Below are 22744 nucleotides of genomic sequence, written 5' to 3' on the forward strand. Positions count from 1 at the left end.
GATTGATAACAAGACACTTCATAATCTACTCCAGAGTTCCCAAGTGATACAAATGGTTAACAGGTGTGGCTGCTAATCAAACGGTTGGAGTCAAAAAGTTGACGTCCGCCCAGAGGAGTCTCAGAAGAAAGGCCTGGCGATCTACTTCCAAAAAATCAGCCTCTGAAAACCCTGTGGAGCACAGTTCTACTCTGACACACACGGGGTTGCCTTGAGTCAGAGCTGACTGAGTGGCAACCGGTTTTAATCTAGTCCAGTGTTCCTGAAACTTGTGGTTCAGCAGAACCACCAGGAGAGGTGTTCAAAGAAATACTGGTGCCTGGGCTCCACCACCGAAATATTTTGACTTAATTGGTCTTGAGCAGAACTGGGCATTTGTGTTTTTTAATGCTCTCCAGATCTGTAGTCAGGTTGAGGACCATTAATCTAATCTTTGCCAGTCTCGCTGGTCTCAACTCTGGTACGTCCCGTGTTCACGCTTCAATCTTCTCTTCAATCTCACCCTCCTACTTGCAGTTTCCTAAGAAGCTACGTTTGCTTTTCCACCCACCAGGGTTGCAAATCGTCCCCAAGTTCTCTACTGACACCCTGTGCATATTATTTTAGTGGCACTTATCACCCTGTATACTGATCCGTCACTTTATAGTTCTATTTTTCTTGGCGTCACCCAACTGGACTGTGATCTACTTGAAGTTATGGGCTGGGTCTTACCCAATACCAAACCCCAACTGCTTCGTTGTTGTTGTTAGGTGCCATCGAGTCAGCTCCAACTCATGGTGACCTTACGTGTAAGAGAACAAAATGTTGCCTGGTCATGCGCCACCTTCATGATCATCGGTGTGTTTGAATCCGTTGTTGTGGCTATCGTGCCAATCCATTGCACTGAGGGTCTCCCTCATTTTTGTGAACCCTCAACTTTCCTGACGACCTATTCAAAGCAAGCAAGTTGAAGTCTTACCATCCTTGCTTCCAAGGAGCGTTCTGGTTGCATTTCTTCTAAGACCGATTGTTTTTTTTTAATTTTTGGGTTTTTTTAAATAACTTTTATTGAGCTTTAAGTGAACGTTTACAAATCAAGTCAGTCTGTCACATATAAGCTTATATACATCTTACTCCATACTCCCACTTACTCTCCCCCTAATGAGTCAGCCCTTCCAGTCTCTCCTTTCATGACAATTTTGCCAGTTTCCAACCCTCTCTACCCTCCCATCTCCCCTACAGACAGGAGATGCCGACACAGTCTCAAGTGTCCACCTGATACAAGTAGCTCACTCTTCATCAGCATCTCTCTCCAACCCATTGTTCAGTCCCTTCCATGTCTGATGAGTTGTCTTCGGGAATGGTTCCTGTTCTGGGCCAACAGAAGGCTTGGGGACCATGACTGCCGGGATTCCTCTAGTCTCAGTCAGACCATTAAGTCTGGTCTTTTTATGAGAATTTGGGGTCTGCATCCCACTGATCTCCTGCTCCCTCAGGGGTTCTCTGTTGTGCTCCCTGTCAGGGCAGTTATCGGTTGTGGCCAGGCACCACCTAGCTCTTCTGGTCTCAGGATGATGTAAGTTTCTGGTTCATGTGGCCCTTTCTGTCTCTTGGGCTCATAGTTATCGTGTGACCTTGGTGTTCTTCCTTCTCCTTTGATCCAGGTGGGTTGAGACCAATTGATGCATCTTAGATGGCCGCTTGTTAGCATTTAAGACCCCAGACGCCACATTTCAAAGTGGAATGCAGAATGTTTTCATAACAGAATTATCTTGCCAGTTGACTTAGAAGTCCCCTTAAGTCATAGTTCCCAAACCCCTGCCCTTGCTCCGCTGACCTTTGAAGCATTCATTTTATCCCAGAAACTTCTTTGCTTTTGGTCCAGTCCATTTGAGCTGACCTTCCGTGTATTGAGTATTGTCCTTCCCTTCACCTAAAGTAGTTCTTATCTACTAACTAATCAGTAAATAACCCTCTCCCACCCTTCCTCCCTCCCCCCCTCGTAACCACAAAAGTGTGTGTTCTTCTCAGTTTATACTATTTCTCAAGATCTTATAATAGTGGTCTTATACAATATTTGTCCTTTTGCCTCTGACTAATTTCGCTCAGCATAATGCCTTCCAGGTTCCTCCATGTTATGAAATGTTTCACAGATTCATCACTGTTCTTTATTGATGCGTAGTATTCCATTGTGTGAATATACCACAATTTATTTAACCATTCATCCGTTGATGGACACCTTGGTTGCGTCCAGCTTTTTGCTATTGTAACCAGAGCTGCAATAAACATGGGTGTGCATATATCTGTTCGTGTGAAGGCTCTTGTTTCTCTAGGGTATATTCCGAGGAGTGGGATTTCTGGGTTGTATGGTAGTTCTATTTCTAACTGTTTAAGATAACGCCAGATAGATTTCCAAAGTGGTTGTACCATTTTACATTCCCACCAGCAATGTATAAGAGTTCCAATCTCTCCGCAGCCTCTCCAACATTTATTATTTTGTGTTTTTTGGATTAATGCCAGCCTTGTTGGAGTGAGATGGAATCTCATCGTAGTTTTAATTTGCATTTCTCTAATGGCTAATGATCGAGAGCATTTTCTCATGTAACTGTTAGCTGCCTGAATATCTTCTTTAGTGAAGTGTGTGTTCATATCCTTTGCCCACTTCTTGATTGGGTTGTTTGTCTTTTTGTGGTTGAGTTTTAACAGAACCATATAGATTTTAGAGATCAGGCGCTGGTCGGAGATGTCATAGCTGAAAATTCTTTCCCAATCTGTAGGTGGTCTTTTTACTCTTTTGGTGAAGTCTTTAGATGAACATAGGTGTTTGATCTTTAGGAGCTCCCAGTTATCTGGTTTCTCTTCGTCATTTTTGGTAATGTTTTGTATTCTGTTTATGCCTTGTATTAGGGCTCGTAACATTGTCCCTATTTTTTCTTCCATGATCTTTATCGTTTTAGACTTTATGTTTAGGTCTTTGATCCACTTGGAGTTAGTTTTTGTGCATGGTGTGAGGTATGGGTCCGGTTTCATTTTTTTGCAAATGGATATCCAGTTATGCCAGCACCATTTGTTAAAAAGACTATCTTTTCCCCAATTAACTGACACTGGGCCTTTGTCAAATATCAGCTGCTCATATGTGGATGGATTTATAGCTGGGTTCTCAATTCTGTTCCATTGTTCTATGTGCCTGTTGTTGTACCAGTACCAGGCTGTTTTGACTACTGTGGCTGTATAATATGTTCTAAAATCAGGTAGAGTGAGGCCTTTCACTTTCTTCTTCTTTTTCAGTAATGTTTTACTTATCCGAGGCTTCTTCCCCTTCCATATGAAGTTGGTGATTTGTTTCCCCATCACATTAAAAAATGTCATTGGAATTTGGATCGGAAGTGCATAGTATGTATAGATGGCTTTTGGTAGAATAGACATTTTTACTATGTTAAGTCCTCCTATCCATGAGCAAGGTATGTTTTTCCACTTAAGTAGGTCCTTTTTAGTTTCTTGTAGTAGTACTTTGTAGTTGTCTTTATATAGGTCTTTTACAGCTTTGGTAAGATTTATTCCTAAGTATTTTATCTTCTTGGGGGCTACTGTGAATGGTATTATTTTGGTTATTTCCTCTTCGATGTTCTTTTTGTTGATGTAGAGGAATCCAAGTGATTTTTGTATGTTTATCTTGTAACCTGAGACTCTGCCAAACTCTTCTATTAGTTTCAGTAGTTTTCTGGAGGATTCCTTAGGGTTTTCTGTGTATAAGATCATGTCATCTGCAAATAGGGATAATTTTACTTCCTCCTTGCCAATCCGGATGCCCTTTATTTCTTTGTCTAGCCTAATTGCTCTGGCTAGGACCTCTAGCACAATGTTGAATAAGAGCGGTGATAAAGGGCATCCTTGTCTGGTCCCCGTTCTTAAGGGAAATGCTTTCAGGTTCTCTCCATTTAGAGTGATGTTGGCTGTTGGCTTTGTATAAATTATTACGTTGAGGAATTTTCCTTCAATTCCTATTTTGCTGAGAGTTTTTATCATAAATGGGTGTTGGACTTTGTCAAATGCCTTTTCTGCATCAATTGATAAGATCATGTGGTTTCTGTCTTTTGTTTTATTTAGATGGTGGATTACATTAATAGTTTTTCTAATATTAAACCAGCCTTGCATACCTGGTATAAATCCCACTTGGTCGTGGTGGATTATTTTTTTGATATGTTGTTGAATTCTATTGGCTAGAATTTTGTTGAGGATTTTTGCATCTAAGTTCATGAGGGATATAGGTCTGTAATTTTCTTTTTTTGTGATGTCTTTACCTGGTTTTGGTATCAGGGAAATGGTGGCTTCATAGAATGAGTTAGGCAGTATTCCGTCATTTTCTATGCTTTGAAATACCTTCAGTAGTAGTGGTGTTAACTCTTCTCTGAAAGTTTGGTAGAACTCTGCAGTGAAGCCGTCCGGGCCAGGGCTTTTTTTTGTTGGGAGTTTTTTGATTACCTTTTCAATCTCTTTTTTTTGTTATGGGTCTATTTTTTTTCTATTTAGTTGTTCTACTTCTGATTGTGGTAGTTTAGGTAGGTAGTGTTTTTCTAGGAATTCATCCATTTCTTCTAGGTTTGCAAATTTGTTAGAGTACAATTTTTCATAATAATCTGATATGATTCTTTTAATTTCAGTTGGGTCTGTTGTGATGTGGCCCATTTCGTTTCTTATTTGGGTTATTTGTTTCCTTTCCTGTATTTCTTTAGTCAGTCTGGCCAATGGTTTATCAATTTTGTTAATTTTTTCCAAGAACCAGCTTTTGGCTTTGTTAATTCTTTCAATTCTTTTTCTGTTCTCTAATTCATTTAGTTCAGCTCTAATTTTTATTATTTGTTTTCTTCTAGTGCCTGATGGATTCTTTCGTTGCTCACTTTGCATTTGTTCAAGTTGTAGGGACAGTTCTCTGATTTTGGCTCTTTCTTCTTTTTGTATGTGTGCATTTATCGCTATAAATTGACCTCTGAGCCCTGCTTTTGCTGTGTCCCAGAGGTTTTAATAGGAAGTATTTTCATTCTCGTTGCATTCTATGAATTTCTTTATTCCCTCCTTAATGTCTTCTATAACCCAGTCTTTTTTCAGCAGGGTATTGTTCCGCTTCCAAGTATTTGATTTCTTTTCCCTAATTTTTCTGTTATTGATTTCCACTTTTATGGCCTTGTGGTCTGAGAAGATGCTTTGTAATATTTTGTTGTTTTTGATTCTGCAAAGGTTTATTTTATGACCTAATATGTGGTCTATTCTAGAGAATGTTCCATGTGCACTAGAAAAAAAAGTATACTTTGCAGCTGTTGGGTGGAGTGTTCTGTATAAGTCAATGAGGTCAAGTTGGTTGATTGTAGCAATTAGGTCTTCTGTGTCTCTATTGAGCTTCTTACTGGATGTCCTGTCCTTCTCCGAAAGTGGTGTGTTGAAGTCTCCTACTATAATTGTGGAGGTGTCTATCTCACTTTTCAGTTCTGTTAAAGTTTGTTTTATGTATCTTGCAGCCCTGTCATTGGGTGCATAAATATTTAATATGGTTATATCTTCCTGGTCAATTGTCCCTTTTATCATTATATAGTGTCCTTCTTTATCCTTTGTGGTAGATTTAACTTTACAGTCTATTTTGTCAGAAATTAATATTGCTACTCCTCTTCTTTTTTGCTTATTGTTTGCTTGATATATTTTTTTCCATCCTTTGAGTGTTAGTTTGTTTGTGTCTCTAAGTCTAAGGCGTGTCTCTTGTAGGCAGCATATAGACAGATCATGTTTCTTTATCCAGTCTGAGACTCTCTGTCTCTTTATTGGTGCATTTAGTCCATTTACATTCAGCATAATTATAGATAAGTATGTGTTTAGTGCTGTCATTTTGATGCCTTTTTATGTGTGTTGTTGACAATTTCATTTTTCCACTTATTTTTTTTTGTGCTGAGATGTTTTTAAGACTGATTTTTTTAGAACAAATATTTGATACATGAAATAATGAGTTAACAACTTAATAAATCAATAAAATGTAGGGGCAATTTCATATTTCTCATCAATGCCCATTTAAATCACATTTTTCAAAATTCAAGGAATATTCCGAAGACTATGGAAGTAGAAAATTTCGAGAGGGCAGCCGGCCCACACACCCATTCAACCATAAACCTCAGTGCTAAAATCACTGTCAGGTTTTGGAAAGACTATTTGGATCTATATGATTGTTTTTAAAGTATCTGGTCTGGAGATATAATCAGATCCCCAAAACCAAACCAAACCCACACTGTCGAGTTGATTCTGACTCATAGTGACCCTATAGGACAGAGTTGAACTGCTCTATAGAGTTTCCAAGGAGCGCCTGGAGGATTTGAACTGCTGACCCCTTGGTTAACAGCCATAGCACTTAAACACTACACCCCCAGGGTTTCCATAATCAGGTCCACCGGCTCTCAAATTGGCTGTCCATTGGAATCACCTGACAATGATAGTGGTTATCATGTAACCAATGCCACGTATGCCTGTTGTGGGTCTACTGTGTCATAAGGAGCCTTAGTGGTGCAATAGATAAGCACTAGACTACTAACTAAAATGTTGGTAGATTGAACCCACCCAGCAGCTCTGTGGGAGAAAAGATCTGGTGATCTGCTTCCTTAAAGATTACAGCCAGGAAAACGCTTTGGGACAGTTCTACTCTGTCACATGGGGCTCGCTATGAGTTGGAACTGACTCAACAATACCCAACCACACTATGTTGTGAACTGAGGCATCTATTGTGGTTCACGAGTTAAAGAAGAATTCCTCACTGCCCATGCCCAGAAGTTCGTCTTCAGAACTCTTGAACATACCACCTCTTCCTTTTTCTTGCTTATCACGCATCATTCTACAGATATATCCTAGAAGCTGCAATTGGCTTTCTTTGCAAAAATGGAAAAAACAAAACAAAATAAAGTGAAACGCCATATTTTCTGAGTTTTTAAAAATTGATTCTTTATCATCTCCATATGGCAAACACATTCATTATGACTTTCATTAAAGTGCAAGAAAGGAAAGAACGGCTTTTTTTTTTAGTTGATTTTTTTCAATTGCAGTCTGGCATGAGTGTTTTGATGCTGTTGTTTTCAGGATAAAGGAAAATAAAGTTGAATGTGGAAATACATTATTGATTCCTCCCTGTTCTTGAGGCTCGTGCAATATTGATTAAAGCCCTCCACAGCCCTAACCTTTTTTCCCTTTTCCCAAAGGGGCAGATTTGTAGAGCCACCAAGAGGCAAAACTCTGACTGGGAGTTTTTGATACTTCGTGAGCTGACCAGACTGGGAAAGCTCAGAAAGTTTTCATCAGTTAGATGAGCAGCTTCAATTGGGAGATGCAGGGAGGGAAGACTGAACTAACAGTGAGGTCCTGGATACCAACAAAGCACACTCTAACTCAAGGGCTCTGCCATCTTTTTTTGTGTGTGTGTGGTTTAGGTAAAAGTTTACACCTCAAGTTAATTTCTCATACAAAAATTTATACACACATTGTTATGTGACCCTAGTTGCAATCACTATAATGTGACAGCACACTCCCCCTTTCCACCCTGTGTTTCCCGTGTCCATTCAATCAGTTCCTATCTCTTTCTGTCTTCTCATGTAGCCTCTGGACACAGAGCTGTCCATTTAATGTTGTGTATCTACTTGAACTAAGACACACACTCTTCACGAGTACCATTTTATGTCTTAGAGTCCAGTCTAATCTTTGTCTGAAGAGCTGGCTTCGGGAATGGTTTTAGTTCTGGATTAACAGAGAATCCGGTGGTCACGTCTTCTGGGGTTCCTCTAGTCTCAGTCAGATTATTAAGCATTGTCCTTTTTTGTGAACTTGAGTTCTGCACCACACTTTTCTCCTGCTCCATCAGGGACTCTCTGTTGTGTTCCCTGTTAGGGTGGTCTCGGAGGTAGCTGGGCACCATCTAGTTCTTCTGGTTTCAGGCTGATGGAGTCTCTGGTTTATATGGCCCGTTTTGTCTCTTGGGCTAACATTTTCCTTGTGTCTTTGGTGTTCTTTATTCTTCTTTGCTCCAGGTAGGTTGGAACGAATTGATGCATCTTAGCTGGCTGCTTGCAAGCTTTTAAGACCCCTGATGCCACTTACCAAAGTGGGATGCAAAAGATTTTCTTAATAAAGTTTGTTATACCAATTGACCTAGATGTCCCCCGAAACCATGGTCCCCAGAACCCAGCTCCTGCTACTCTGTCCCGTGAAGTGTTTGGTTGTGTTCGGGAGACTTCTTAGCCTTTGGTTTAGTCCAGTTGTGTTGACTTCCCCTGTATTACATACTGTCCTTCCCTTCACCTAAGAGAATTCTTGTCTTCTATCTAGTCTAGTTAGTGAATTCCCTTCTCCCTCCCTCACCACCCTTGTAACCATCAAAGAATGTTTTCTTCTGTGTTTAAACCTTTTCTTGTGTTCTTATAGTAATGGTCTCATACAATATTCGTCCTTTTGCAACTGACTAATTTCACTCAGCATAATGCCTTCCAGATTCATCCATGTTGTAAGATTTTTTCCAGATTCATCATTGTTCTTTATCATTTGCCTAGTATTCCACTGTGGGAATATACCATAATTTGTTTATCCATTCATCCGTTGATGGGCACTTAGGTTGTTGCCCTCTTTTTGCTGTTGTGAACAGTGCCGCAGTGAATATGGGTGTGCGTATAGCTATTCCTGTGACGGCTCTTGTTTCTCTAGGATATATTCCAAGGAGTGGGATTGCTGGATCATATGGTACTTCTATTTCTAGCTTTCTAAGGAAGCACAAAATCTATTTCCAAAGTGGTTGTACCATTTTACATTCCCACCAGCAGTGTATAAGTGTTCCAGTCTCTCCACAACCTCTCCAACATTTATTATTTTGTGTGTGTGTGTGTGTTTTTTTTTTGGTGTGAGATGGTTTCTCATTGTAGTTTTGATTTGGATTTCTCTAATGGCTAATGGGAGATGCTGGTGGTGTAGTGTTTAAGAGTTGCGGTTGCTAACCAAAAGGTCAGCAGTTGGAATCCACCAGGCACTCCTTGGAAACTCTATGGGGCAGTTCTACTCTGTCCTATAGGGTTGCTATGAGTCAGAATGGACTTGATGGCAACAGGTTTTTTTTTTTTTATGGCTAATGATTGTGAGCATTTCCTCGTGTATCTGTTAGCTGCCTGAATGTCTTCTTTGGTGAAGTACCTGTTCATATTCTTTGACCATTTTTCAATTGGGTTGTCTTTTTGTTGTTGAAATTTCACAGTATCTTATAGATTTTAGGGATTAGACCCTGATCGGATATGTCATAGCCAAAATTTCTTTTCCCAGTCTGCATGTTGTCTTTTTATTCTTTTGGTGAAGTCTTTCAATGAGGATAAGTGTTTGATTTTTCGGAGCTCTCAGTTATCTAGTTTCTCTTCTGGTGTTTGTGCATTGTTGGTTATGTTTTGTATTCTGTTTATGCCGTGAATTAACAACACCCAATTAATGGAGTTTGCGCCTTCGTCAAATATCAGCTGCTCATAGGTGGATCAATTTATGTCTGGATTCTCAATTCTGCTCCGTTGGTCTATGTATCTGTTTTTGTACCAGTATCAGGCTGTTTTGCTTACTGTGCCAGTATAATAGGTTCTAAAATCAGGTAGTGTGAGGCCTCCCACTTTGTTCTTCTTCTTCAGTAATGCTTTACTTATCCAGGACCTCTTCCCCATCCATATGAAGTTGGTGATTTGTTTCTCCATCTTGTTAAAAAATCTTGTTGGAATTTGCATAAGGATTGCATTGTATCTGTACAATGGGTAGAATTGACATTTTCACAATGTTGAGTCTTCCTATCTATGAGCAAGGCATGTTTTTCCACTTACGTAGGTCTCTTTTGATTTCTTGCAGTAGTGTCTTGTAGTTTTCTTTATATAGGTCTTTTACATTTCTGATTAGATTTATTCCTGTTGTAAATGGTATTGATTTGGTGATTTCCTATTCAAAGTTCCCTTGGTTGACATAGAGGAACCCAACTTATTTTTGTATGTTTATCTTGTATCCTGACACTCTGCTGAAGTCTGTAGTTTTCTTGTTGATTCTTTGGGATTTTCTGTGTGTAAGATCATATCATCTGCAAATAGGGATATTTTACTTCTTCCTTATCAATTTGGATGCCCTTTATTTCTTTTTCTTGCCTCCAGCACAATGTTGAATAAGAGTAGTGATAAAGGCCATCCTTACCTAGTTCTTGTTCTCAAGGGGAATGTTTTCAAACTGTCTTCATTTAGGATGATGTTGGCTGTTGGCTTTGTATAAATGCCCTTTATTATGTTGAGAAATTTCCCTTCTATTTTGCTGAGAATTTTTATCATGAATGGGTGTTGGACTTTGTCAAATGCCAGTTCTGCATCAATTGATAAGATCATGTGCTTTTTATCTTTTGTTTTATTTATGTGATTGATACATTGTTTTTCTAGTGTCGAACCATCCCTGCATACCTGGTATGAATCCCACTTGGTCATGGTGAATTATTCTTTTGATATGTTGTTGAAGTCTATTGCTAGAATTTTGTATCTATGTGCATGAGAGATATTGACCTGTAATATTCTTTTTGTGTGTGTGGTGTCTTTACTTGGTTTCGGTATCAGGGTTATGCTGGCTTCATAGAATGAGTTTGGGAGTATTCCATCTTTTTTTATGCTCTGAAATACCTTTAGTACTAGTGGTGTTAACTCTTCTCTGAAAGTTTGGTAGTATTCTCCAGTGAAGCTATCAGGGCCAGGGCCTTTTGTTGTTGTTGTTTTTGTTGGGAGTTTTTAAATTACTTCTTCAATCTCTTGTTATAGGATTATTTAGTTGTTCTAGCTCTGTTTGTGTTAGTTTAGGTCTGTAGTGTGTTTCTAGAAATTTGTCCATTTCCTCTAGGTTTTCAAATTTGTTGGAGTACAATTTTTCATAGTATTCTGTTATGATTCTTTTAATTTCAGTTGGTTCTGTTGTGATATCGCTCATCTCATTTCTTACTTGGGTTATTTGCTTCCTCTCCTGTTTTTCTTTTTTCAGTTTGGCCAATGGTTTATTAATTTTGTCGATCCTTTCAAAGAATCAGTTTTTGGTCTTGTTAACTCTTTCGATTGTTTTTCTATTCTCCATTTCATTTATTTCTGCTTTAATTTTGATTATTTCCTTTCTTCTGATGCCTGTGAGCTTCTTTTGCTGCTCTCTTTCTATTTATTTGAGTTGTAGTGTTGATGTTTTGATTTTGGCCCTTTCTTCTTTTTGGATGTGTGAATTTATTGCTATAAATTGACCTCTGAGCACTGCTTTTGCTGTGTTCCAAAGGTTCTGGTAGGATGTATTTTCATTCTCATTTGATTCTGTGAATTTCTTTATGCCATCCTTGATTTCTTCTATAACCTAGTAGTTTTTGAGCAAGGTTCAGTTTCCACTTATTAGATTTTTTTCCCTTGCTTTTTCTGTTATTGATTTCTACTTTTATGGCTTTATGATCAGAAAAGATGCTTTGTAATATTTCAATATTTTGGATTCTGTTAAGGCTTGCTTTGTGGCCTAATATGTGGTTTATTCTGGAGAAAGTTCCATGTGCGTTGGAAAAGAAAGTATACTTGGCTACTGTTGGGTGGAGTGTTCTGTATATGTCTATGAGATCAAGTTGGTTGATTGTGGAATTTAGATCTTCCCTGAATTTATTGAGCTTCTTTCTGGATGTTCTGTCCTTCACTGAAAGCAGTGTGTTGAAGTCTTCTACTATTATCGTGGAGTTGCCTATTTCTCTTTTCAATGCTGTTAGAGATTGTTTTATGTATTTCAGAGCCCTGTCCTTGGGCGTGTAAATATTTATTATCGTTATGTCCTCCTGGTGTATTGACCGTTTAATCATTATATAGTGTCCTTCCTTATTCCTTGTGATAGATTTTGCTTTACAGTCTATTGGTTCAGAGATTAATATTGCCACTCCTGCTCTTTTTTAATTGTTGTTTGCTTGATATGTTTTTTTCCATCCTTTGAGTTTAATTTGCTTGTGTCTTTGAGTGAAGGTGTATCTCTTGTAGGCAGCATACAATGAATTGTGTTTTTTTAAATCCATCCTGCCACTCTTTGTCTCTTTATCGGTGCATTTAGTCCATTTACATTCAGTGTAATTATTGATAGTTATGAGGTTAGTGCTGTCATTTTGTGTCTTTTTTGTGTGTGTGTGTGTGTGTTGTTGACGGTTTCTTTGTTCCACTTAATTTCCTGTGCTGAGCTGTTTTTCTTTATGTATTTTCTTTTTTATTGTTGTTGATTTTGTATTTGCTGAGTTTTTATGTTTTCTTTTTTATTTTGATGTTTAGGATTGCTAGTTTTCTTCGTGGTTACCTTAATATTTACTTCTATTTTTCTAAGTTTAAACCAAAGTTTTATTTCTTGATATTGTCTTGACTTCCTCTCCATATGAAAGTTCTTTGATTACATTATTTAGGCCCTCATTTTTGTTTTAATGTTGTCATCTTTTATGTATTGACATCTGTTTCCCTGTTTTCAATGTTTTAGCTTTGGTGCATTTTTGTGACTTCCCTATCTGTGTTGATATCTGGTTGTTCTGTCCCATGTTCTAGTCTTGGGTTATTATCTGATGGTTTTAATTTTCTAACCAGAGGACTCCCTTTAATATTTCTTGTAACTCTGGTTTGGTTTTCACAAATTTCCTTAACTTCTGTTTATCTGGAAATGCCCTAATTTTGCCATCATATTTGAGAGACAGCTTTGCTGGATATATAATTCTTGGCTAGCAACTTTTTTCCTTCAGTGTTTTATGTATGTCATCCCACTGCCTTCTTGCCTGCATGGTTTCTGCTGAGTAGTCTGAGCTTAGTCTTATTGACTCTCCCCGTATGTAACTTTTTGTTTATCCCTAGTTGCTCTTAAAATTATCTCTTTATCTTTGGTTTTGGCAGTTTGGTTATGTCTTCGTGACTTTCTTTTGAGGTCTACCTTGTGTGGGGTTCAATGAGCTTCTTGGATAAGTATCTTCTCATCTTTCATGATATAAGGGAAGTTTTCTGCCAACAAATCTTCCACAATTCTCTCTGTATTTCCTGTTATCCCCCCCCCCGCCCCCGTTCTGGTACTGCAATCACTCCTAGGTTATTCCTCTTGATAGAGTCTCACATAATTCTTAGAGTTTCTTAATTTTTTAAAATTCATTTATCTGATTTTTCCTCAAATAAATTGGTTTCAAGGGCATTATCTTCAACCTCACTAGTTCTGACTTCCATTTCTTCAATTCTGCTCCTCTGACTTTCTATTGAGTTGTCTAATTCTGAAATTTTACTGTTAATCTTTTTGATTTCTCTTTGCTGTCTCTCTATAGATTCTTGTAGCCTGTTAATTTTGTCATTATGCTCTTATATAACCTTCTTAGTTTCCCCTGTTGCTTTGTCTGTGTATTCCTTGGCTTGGTCTGTGTTTTGCCAAATCTCCTTCTTGATCTCTTAAAGAGCTCTGTATATTTAATCTTTTTAATTCTACCTCTAGTAATTCTGAGACCTTTTCTTCCTCTGGGAGGTTTCTTGGTTCTTTGCTTTGGTTGCTTGCTGAAGCTATCATAGTCTGCCTTTTTAATGTGATTTGATATTGACTGTTGTGTCTGAGCCATCAATAAGTTATTATATTTATTTTTTAAGTTTGCTTACTGTGTCCTAGGTTCTTATTTTCTTTTGGTATGCCCAAATAGGCTGGTTGTGTGAGCTACTTTGATTATTGGTGTCTTTGAAGCACTCACGTCCTATCACCAGGTGATTAGAGCTGTCACTAGGTGTGTGAGCCCAGAAGTCCATTTACTTTTCTTGTGTGGATTCAGCTCAGGTGTCCAGGTCATCAGTCACTGAGTAGGTGGTACAAACTATCACTTACAGTCCTACACGGGCAGGGCTATGTAGGGGTGATTGGAGTAGTCACAGGTATCTGGGTACTGTAGGGGGTTCTGTGCTGCGCAAGGTAGGGGGCTGATGGTGGCTCCTGAATGCCTGAGTGGAAGGCATGTCCCTGTTCTATAGTGTGTAGGTGGATGGGTTTTGCAGCTGGACTTTGGGCACCCAGTGCTATTGGCTGTGAGTACTGGGAGGCAACACTTACTCTTAGACCTTTGTCTTAATGGGCAGGGCACTGTCAAATGTAACAAATTTGTCACTACCCCTTAGCTGTTGCAGTTGAAAATAGGCTTCAGGTATATACAGTTGTACTGTGCTAATGAGAGCCTACACTTTTGAAATGGGCCCACACAGGACTAGGCAGGAGTGAAAGGCATTCAAAGTCTGCGGACCCCTTATGCCTGTGCCTAGGCAAAGGGCTGTGCCTGCCCTGAGTTCCTGGCTTTGGGAAGCTGGCAGGTTATTTTTTCCACTTGTTAATTTGTTCCCTCTCCAAAGCCAGGAGAACAGCTTGGGGCTTGACACGGGTCCCACTTCCGGCCCAGGGGCATGGCAATCACTGAAGTTGGACCGAGAAAGAGCAGAGCAGGGAGGATTGGGTAAATAGGAGAGAGGTTCTTCCCAGAGGGGGAAGGGCTTTTCTGATCCCGTGCAGTAGATTAGATGCTTGCATTTAACTCTTACAGATTCGGTGCTGCTTTCCCCTGGTTCCACAGGCTTGCCAGACTCTTGGCTGCTTGGTTTCTCCCAGCGTGGAAAATGCATTCTGAGCACTACTGCTTGCCTCAGCCCGTGTGTGCCAGTCGACTCAGCCTTCAGGGTGCTAGCCAGGTCAAGTCTGGCAAATCCTTGCTGCTTCTGAACTGTCTCTTCCTCCCCCCATGCTCAGTCTGACTCCTCAACTTTGTCTTTGGTGTTCAGAGCTCCTAGATTGCCATATGTAATTGATTCACTTGTTTTTTAAGGTCTCTATTGTAAGAGAGACTACAGGAAGTGTCTGACTACTCCTCCATCTTGGCCCCACTTCTCTAGGCTCTCCACCATCTTTTTTTCTGCATGTATTTCTATACGTGGGTCTGGAGTGGCACTGTGGATGTAAAATTCAGTAATCTCCCATTGCGGGCCACAGAAACTTGACCCCAACTAGTACAGGCAAAGCAAATTGGGGCTTTTTTGGTTCATGTAACTGGAATGGCGGAAGACAGTTATTGGATCCAGCTTGCTTCCTTTTCTCCTTTTCTCTGTATTTGGGTTTCATTCTTTGCCATTGCAGACAGGCTTCTCCTACTGGTGGTTCTTCCTTCACAAGACTTAAAGATTCAGTCACTTTCCTTTCTTGTGATCATCTTCCTCATTCAAATTCCCAGGAATCCACAGCTAACCGATTACATTAGCATCTTATGTACTGGCTCTGGACCTCGACTCTCCCCCTTGGGAGATGTTGTAGAAAGAGTAATGTCATGTTCAAGTACTGGGATGGCTACTAATGAACTCAGCACTACTGGGAAAGCCAGTTAACCTCTGGGACCCTTGGTTTCTCTTTCTTTGCCCACGTCACTTGGCTGTGATGATGGTCAAAGGGGAACACATACTGTAGGCAGTATAGGGTGATGAAAACGAGATGTCTTCCTATAGTCTCCTGACAATTAACCTAGACATTAGGGAAAAGGCAGTTTTCTGGGAGTCAAACCATGAAATAAATATGCAAAGGACCAGAGCAGCAATAGCAAAGAAAGAGCTCAAGTTTCTTGGCTACAGTTAGACTCAGCTGAAGCTGTTAATAGTTAAAGAGAAAGTGGCTATAAAAAGAGGCACTAGCCAGAAAAAAAAGTGTCAGAGAGGCAATCAATCCTAGCAAAGCTAATTCAGGGTAGAGAAGGTCTTTGCCAACGGACTTTGAATATTGGGGTCTGTGGCAAGGCTCTCACGGTGTGAAAATGGATGCAACCAGTCCAGCTGAGGCCAGTGCCATTATACGCACGGAATCATCCAGTGGGTCTGCCCATGCTCATCTTTAACCATCTGCTAATGCTTAATGCAAGGAGCCCTGCAGCACAACAAAATAACTTGGCTGCTAACAGAAAGGTTTGTGGTTTGAACCCACTTAGCGTCTCCACAGTAGAAAGACTTGGCGATCTGCGCCTTTACTGAAGCCCCTATGGGGCAGGTTCTGTTTCTTTCTTCCTTTCTTTCTTTCTTCCTTCCTTCCTCCCTCCCTCCCTCCCTCCCTTCCTTTCTTTTATTGTGCTTTAGGCGAAAGTTTACAGCTCAAGTTAACTTCTCGTATAAAAATTTATACACATATTGTTATGTGACATTAATTGCAATCCCCACAATGTGACAGCACACTCCCCCTTTCCACTCCATGTTTCTTGTGTCTATTCAACAAGTTCCTGCCTTCTCATCCTGTCTCTGGACAGGAGCTGCCCAGTTGGTCTCATGTACCTGCTTGAACTAAGAAGCACACTCCTCAGGAGTATTATTTCTTGTTTTGTAGTCCAGTCTAATCTTTGTCTGAAGAGTGAGCTTTGGGAATGGTTTCAGTTCTAGGTTAACAGAGTGTCCAAGGGCTGTGGTTTTGGGGATCCCTCCAGTCTCCATCAGACCATTAAGTCTGGTCTTTTTATGTGAATTTGAGTTCTGCTCTGCACTTTTCTCCCACTCCATCTGGGATTCTCTGTTGTAAGGGCAGTCATTTGTGGTAGCTGGGCACCATCTAGTTTTTCTGGTCTCAGGCTGGTGGAGTCTCTGGTTTATGTCGACTTTTAGTCTCTTGGGCTAATATTTTCCTTGTGTCTTCGGTGTTCTTCACTATCCTTTTCTCTAAGTGGGTTGGGACCAATTGATGAATCTTAGACAGCTGCTCAAAAGTTCTTGAGACTATGGGGCAGTTCTATCACACGGGGTCAGTATGAGTCAGAATTGACTTGACAGCAGACAACATTAGTGCTGGTGAGGTTGAGATGACATGAGTATTCTCATACATGACTCTGAGGCATCTTTTTTGGAGGGACAATTTTCAGTGTGTATTAAAAAAAATTTTTTTTTTTTTTATATCAAGAGACTTAACAATGTTCGTATCCTGTGACCTAGTAATTCCATAGATGGGGGCAAATATTTATATAGGAGAATGTTCATCAGAGAGTCGTTTATAATAGCAAAAAGTAGAGATGATTTGAATGTGTGACCATTGCGGAACTGGGAAATTCATTATGGGGCAATCTGAAGATCAAATGATATGATTTTGGAGAACGCTAAATGGCATGAGGGATTACTCATGAGCTGTGATGTCTAAAGATGCTTTGCCTGATTTTGTTTAAAAATCCAAGTTACTATATTGCCAAGTGAATGCAAGTAAGATATAATACTTTGTAAATATAGTATGATCCAGAATTTAATAGGTGATTTCCGCTAAGGATCTTTAAACAATTTAGTCCTGAAAGTAACCCTCATCCGGTGCTAAAGGTCAGTGTGTTTGTGTAGCTGTGTATGTAAAAATGGAAGGAAATAATAACCAAAATATTAATTATGATGGATGCCCTCAGTGGTGAGATTGCATAAGACTTTTATTTTCTTCACAATTTTCTGTAATCTCATAATGAATATATGTTAGTTTTACAATAAAAAAATATAATTTTTCATCATATCGTTTCTCTGATTATAAACCTCTCTTTGATAATCCTCTCAAGGATCATAATTATTTATGATCATTAGACTAATGCACTCTGATGCCTGGGTTGCGCAAATGGTTTGCACTCGACTACTAATCTAAAGGTTGGCAGTTCAAAACCACCGAGCATTGCCATGGAAGAAAGACATGGCAGTCTGCTTCCAGAAAGATTGCAGCCAAGAAAACCCCATGGAACAGTTCTACTCTGTATCATATGGGGTTGTCATGAGTTAGAATTGACTTGACTGCCATGGGTTTGGTTATTAATTTTGCTCTGGCTAGAATTCAATGCCCGCCATCAACAGCACCTAGCTATCATCCCAGTGTACCCTTCTTAAAAGTGCCTAGATTTAGTTGGGCTCATTGTCATCTGATCTTCCAGCCCAGAAGCCATCGTCCCTTTGCTGAGAGCTACAGTCAAACTAACTCATTGGATTTCCCAGCAGCTATGTTTGAGCTTTGTGAGTCTAACCCCCTGAGGAGAAGTTCACTAGTTGAGGGATAGGCACTTGACCCCATCTGGGCCCATTTGATTTACTCTTTTGGGAACTTGGAGTTGGAACTGAGAGGCAGTCATCTTCTACCGTGTGGAGCAAGAAGCAATAGAAGCTTCTCTGCAGAGAAATAGTGAAGCAGAGGTGTTGTGATGGCATTCGAGTCCTCGTGTCCGGTTTATGCCCTGTTCCTTGGTGCAATGCCATTTTGGGTTCTGTATCCCTATATTAAAAAAAAAAAAAAATCCCTATATTAAATTGTTGTTGTTAGTCATTGTCAAATCAGCTCCCGATTCATGGCAATGCCATGCACAACAGGATGGACCGTTGTGATCCTCGGGGTTTACATTGGTTCATTTTCAGAAATAGATCACCAAGCCTTTCTTTCTGTATTAAATTGTTGTTGTTGCCAGCTATGGTCGAGTTGGCACCTCCTCATAACAACCCTATGTACAACAGAAGGAAACACTGCCTGGTCCTGCACCGTCCTCATAATCCTTGCTATTTTTTGAGCTCGTTGTTGCTGCCACTGTGTCAATCCATCTCGTTGAGGGTCTTCCTCTTTTTCACTTACCCTCTACTTTACCAAGCATGACGTCCTTCTCCGGAGATGGGTCCCTCCTGGTAACATGTCCAAAGTGAGACAAACTCTTGTCATCCTTGCTTCCAAGGAGCATTCTGGCTGTACTTCCTCCAAGACAGATTTGTTCTTTGTTCTAGCGGTATATCCAATATTCTTTGCCAACACCATAATTCAAAGGCATCAATTCTTCTCTGGTCTTTCTTATTCATTGTCCAGCTTTTGCATGCATATGAGGCGACTGAAAATATCATGGTTTGGGTCAGGCACACCTTAGTCCTCAAAGTGATATCTTTTGCTTTTTAACATTTTAAAGAGGTCCTTTGCAGCAAATTTGCCCATTGCAATATGTCATCTGATTTCTTGACCGCTGCTTCCATGGGTATTGCTTGTGGATCCAAGTAAAATGAAATTCTTGACAACTTCAATCTTGTCTCCGTTTATCATGATGTTGCTTATTGGTCCAGTTGTGAGGATTTTTGCTTTATGTTGAGGTGTAATCCATACTGAAGGCTGTAGTCTTTGATCTTCATCAGTAAGTGCTTCAAGTCCTCTTCATTTTCATCAAGAAAGGTTATGTCATCCACGTATTAAATTCCCTCTTTCCTATTGCTGTTGAGTTAATTCTGGCTCATAGCGACCCTATAAGACAGAGTAAAACTGCCCCACAGGATTTCCAAGGAGCACCTGGTGGGTTTGAACTGCCGGCCTTTTGGTTAGCAGCAGTAGTACTTAACCACTATGTCACCAGGGTCTCCCATACTAAATTAGGAGGCCTTTTTCTGTTTAAGTTGGCTTGAGTTAGTTACTGTTACACATAGTTAAAGATTCCTAGCCACTATATGTCCTGTGCTCACATTTTTCTAAGAAAGGCGTAGCTTTAAGAAGGGTTATTCTTTTTCTTTTAGCAATTCTCAATCCTGCTCTCCCTCCACCTCACCTTCTCTGGGGAGCCCTCCCGGATTAACTCCAGTTCATGCTCATTTTCCAGTTTCCCATAATTGCCTCAATTTGTCCACACAACCACCTGCTTCATCGTGTGCTGGCATCTGCCGTTTCATAACTGTGCACTTTGGAAGTACCCTGGGAGCTGGAAAATTGTCTTTTTTGTTTCTTTTGACTCCCATAACGCCCACCACTCTGCCAGGAAGAAACTGATCTCCTGAATGGGAGTAAAACTTCAGGGCAATTGTTGGGAAAAGCGGCAATGGCAGACTTCAGCCCGCGTTGACAACCCCACAAAGGTCCTCTGTTACTTCCTGAACACACATTCGGAAAGTAGTCCCCTGTTGGTACTTTAGCCAACAGGTTGATCCAGCCAGCACAGGTCGGCATTGACGTGGTGCGGGACAAAGAGGGAGCCTTTAAAAGTGAGTCAGATTTCCCTGTTTCCTAGCTCTGTGACCTCAGGAAAATTATTTAACCTCATTGAGCCTCAATTTTTTTGTTTTGTTTTGTTAATCTTCTTTCAATTGAAAAGAAGGACAGTATTAACCTTTTCAGGGTTCTTGACGATTAAGTAAGGTAATTTTTTTTGTTGTTTTTGTTGTTGAAAATATACACAGCAGAACATACACCGGTTCGACAATTTTCTACATGTACGATTCAGTGACACTGATTACATTCTTCCGGTTGTGCAACCATTCTCACCCTCCTTTTCTGAGTTGCCCCTCCCTTATTAACATGAACTCACTGCCCCCTAAATTTCCTATCTACTCTTTCGAGTTGCTATTGTCAATTTAATCACAGATAGATGGTTCTTAAAAGAACACAGTGCTCAAGGCAGACATTCTTTACTGATAAACTATTGTTTAGTTTAAAGAAGACATCAGGCGATTTTATTGGTTTAAGGTATAAGGTTTAAAGAGTATCTCAGGGAAATAGTTTCAGGGGTTCATTCAACCTCAATGGCTCCAGAAAGTCTGGATTCCATGTGAATGTGAAATTCTGTTCTGTACGGTAACGTATTATTGAATCAAGCAATTTTGGGGATGGTGCAGCGAATGGCAGCGTTTTGCCCCATTGTGAATGGGGTTACCATGAGTTGGGGGCCAACTCAACAGCAGCTAACAACAACAACAATATAATTGAATATCATGATATTTAAGAAAGCAGATCCTAGAGTTAAATTATCTGGGTTGAAATTCCCACCACTTACTAGCTGTGAGGGCTTAGGTAAGTGACATAACTTCTCTGTGGTTGATTGATGCAGCAACGGCCTTGATGTATTCAGACTTCTCTCTATCCCTTCCCTTGGGCAATTCTCTGTCTCATTATCTCTGGGATTGGCCATGGGACTTGCTTTGGACAATGGGACAAAGGCAAATGTGATGTGAGCCGAGACTTGCACACTGGAGCTTATTCCCTCTTGCTGGTTGCAACATTGCTGCCATGTGAAGAAGCTCAGGCTAGCCACCAGCTGGACAATAAGAGACAGGTGGTCTTGTGTCCAGTCAATGGCCTTCCCACCCCAGACATGTGAGTGAGGCTGTACTATATCATCCAGGCATCAGCCAATCCACAAGCTGATGAGAGCTGCATGAGAGAGCCCAGCCAAGATCAGCTGAGCCAATCCAGATCAGAAAGACCCTCAATTGACTCAAAGAATCATGAATGAAATAAACGCTTGTGTTTTTTCTAACCCTTTATGCCTCGGGGACTAACTCTCTGTCAGTGGAGGCTTACGTGTTGCTAAGATGTTGAATAGCTTTCAGTAGAACTTCCAGACTAAGATGGACTAGGAAGAAAAGCCTGGAGAACTACTTCCAAAAATCAGCCAATGAAAACCCTGTGAATCACAATGGTCTCAGCTGCAACCAGTCATGGGGATGGTGCAGGACCAGGCGGCAATTCCTTCTATTGTACGTGGGGCCGCCATGAGTCAGGGGCTAACCAGCTGGAATGTTGCGACTTGATGGCAGCTAACAACAACAACACATGGTTTGGGGATGTTTGTTATGCAGCAATGGATAACCGATACACACTCTATGCCTCAGTTTTCTCTGGTAATAGTAATAATACCTACTATATAAAGTTGTGGAAGCCCTGGTGACATAGTGGTTAAGTGCTATGGCTGGTAACCAAAGGGTTGGCAGTTCTAATCCACCAAGCGCTCCTTGGAAACTCTATGGGGCAGTTCTACTCTATCGTATAGGGTTACTATGAGTCAGAATTGACTCGATGGCACTGGTGTTTGGTTTATATAAAGTTGTATGAATTAAATGAGCTAATATGTGTACAACACAGCAGGTCTGGACATGTGGTATATCACATGTTTATTATTACCTAAAGGTGCACATTTTGGAGGGTGCATAGTAGGTACTCAAAAGGAGCTCTGGTGGCACAACATTTAAGTGCTCAGCTCCTAACTGAAAGTTTGGCAGTTCAAACCCACCCAGTGGCTCCGTGGGAGAAAGATCTGGTGATGTGCTCCAACAAAGGTTATAGTCTAGAAAATCCTATGGGAAAAACCAGACCTACTGGACCAGTTGAGACTGGAGGACTACCCAAGACTATTGGCCTGAGACAAACCCCCGAGGTCACCTGTAGCTAAATAACAGACTGGCTCAAAAAATAATGACTATCACCCATAAGCACTATGCTCCTTTAAAAAATCACCTATTTGAGACCAAACGGTCAACAATTACTTTAAAACAAAGATGAGAAGGTAAAGGGGCAGGGGAACTAGATTAGTGAATACGGTACAACCAGAACAGAAATAACGAGAAGGTTCACGCGTTGTGAAGAATGTAACCAATGTCGCTGAACAACTTGCGTAGAAATTGTCGAATGGGAATCTGAACTGCTGTGTAAACCTTCACCAAAAACACAATAAGATATAATTAAGAAAAAAACCAAAAACAACCTTATGGGGCAGTTGTACTCTGGCATATGGGGTTGCTCTGAGTCAAAATCAACAGAACAGAGCCCCAAAACAACAAATGTAGGCACTCCAAGAGCCTTAGTTTTCTTTTCTTTTAAAATATGTTCCTTGATAAATTCAGCAGACGTCCAAGCTAAACCCCAGGCTGGCTTTCTTTGACTCCAAAGAGAAACCCATGGGATTTCCACCAGCGACATTTGAACTAACTTGACCTGAGAGTGTCCCTTA

This window comes from Loxodonta africana, chromosome 12, assembly GCF_030014295.1.
Source record: "Loxodonta africana isolate mLoxAfr1 chromosome 12, mLoxAfr1.hap2, whole genome shotgun sequence".
NCBI lineage: Eukaryota > Metazoa > Chordata > Mammalia > Proboscidea > Elephantidae > Loxodonta > Loxodonta africana.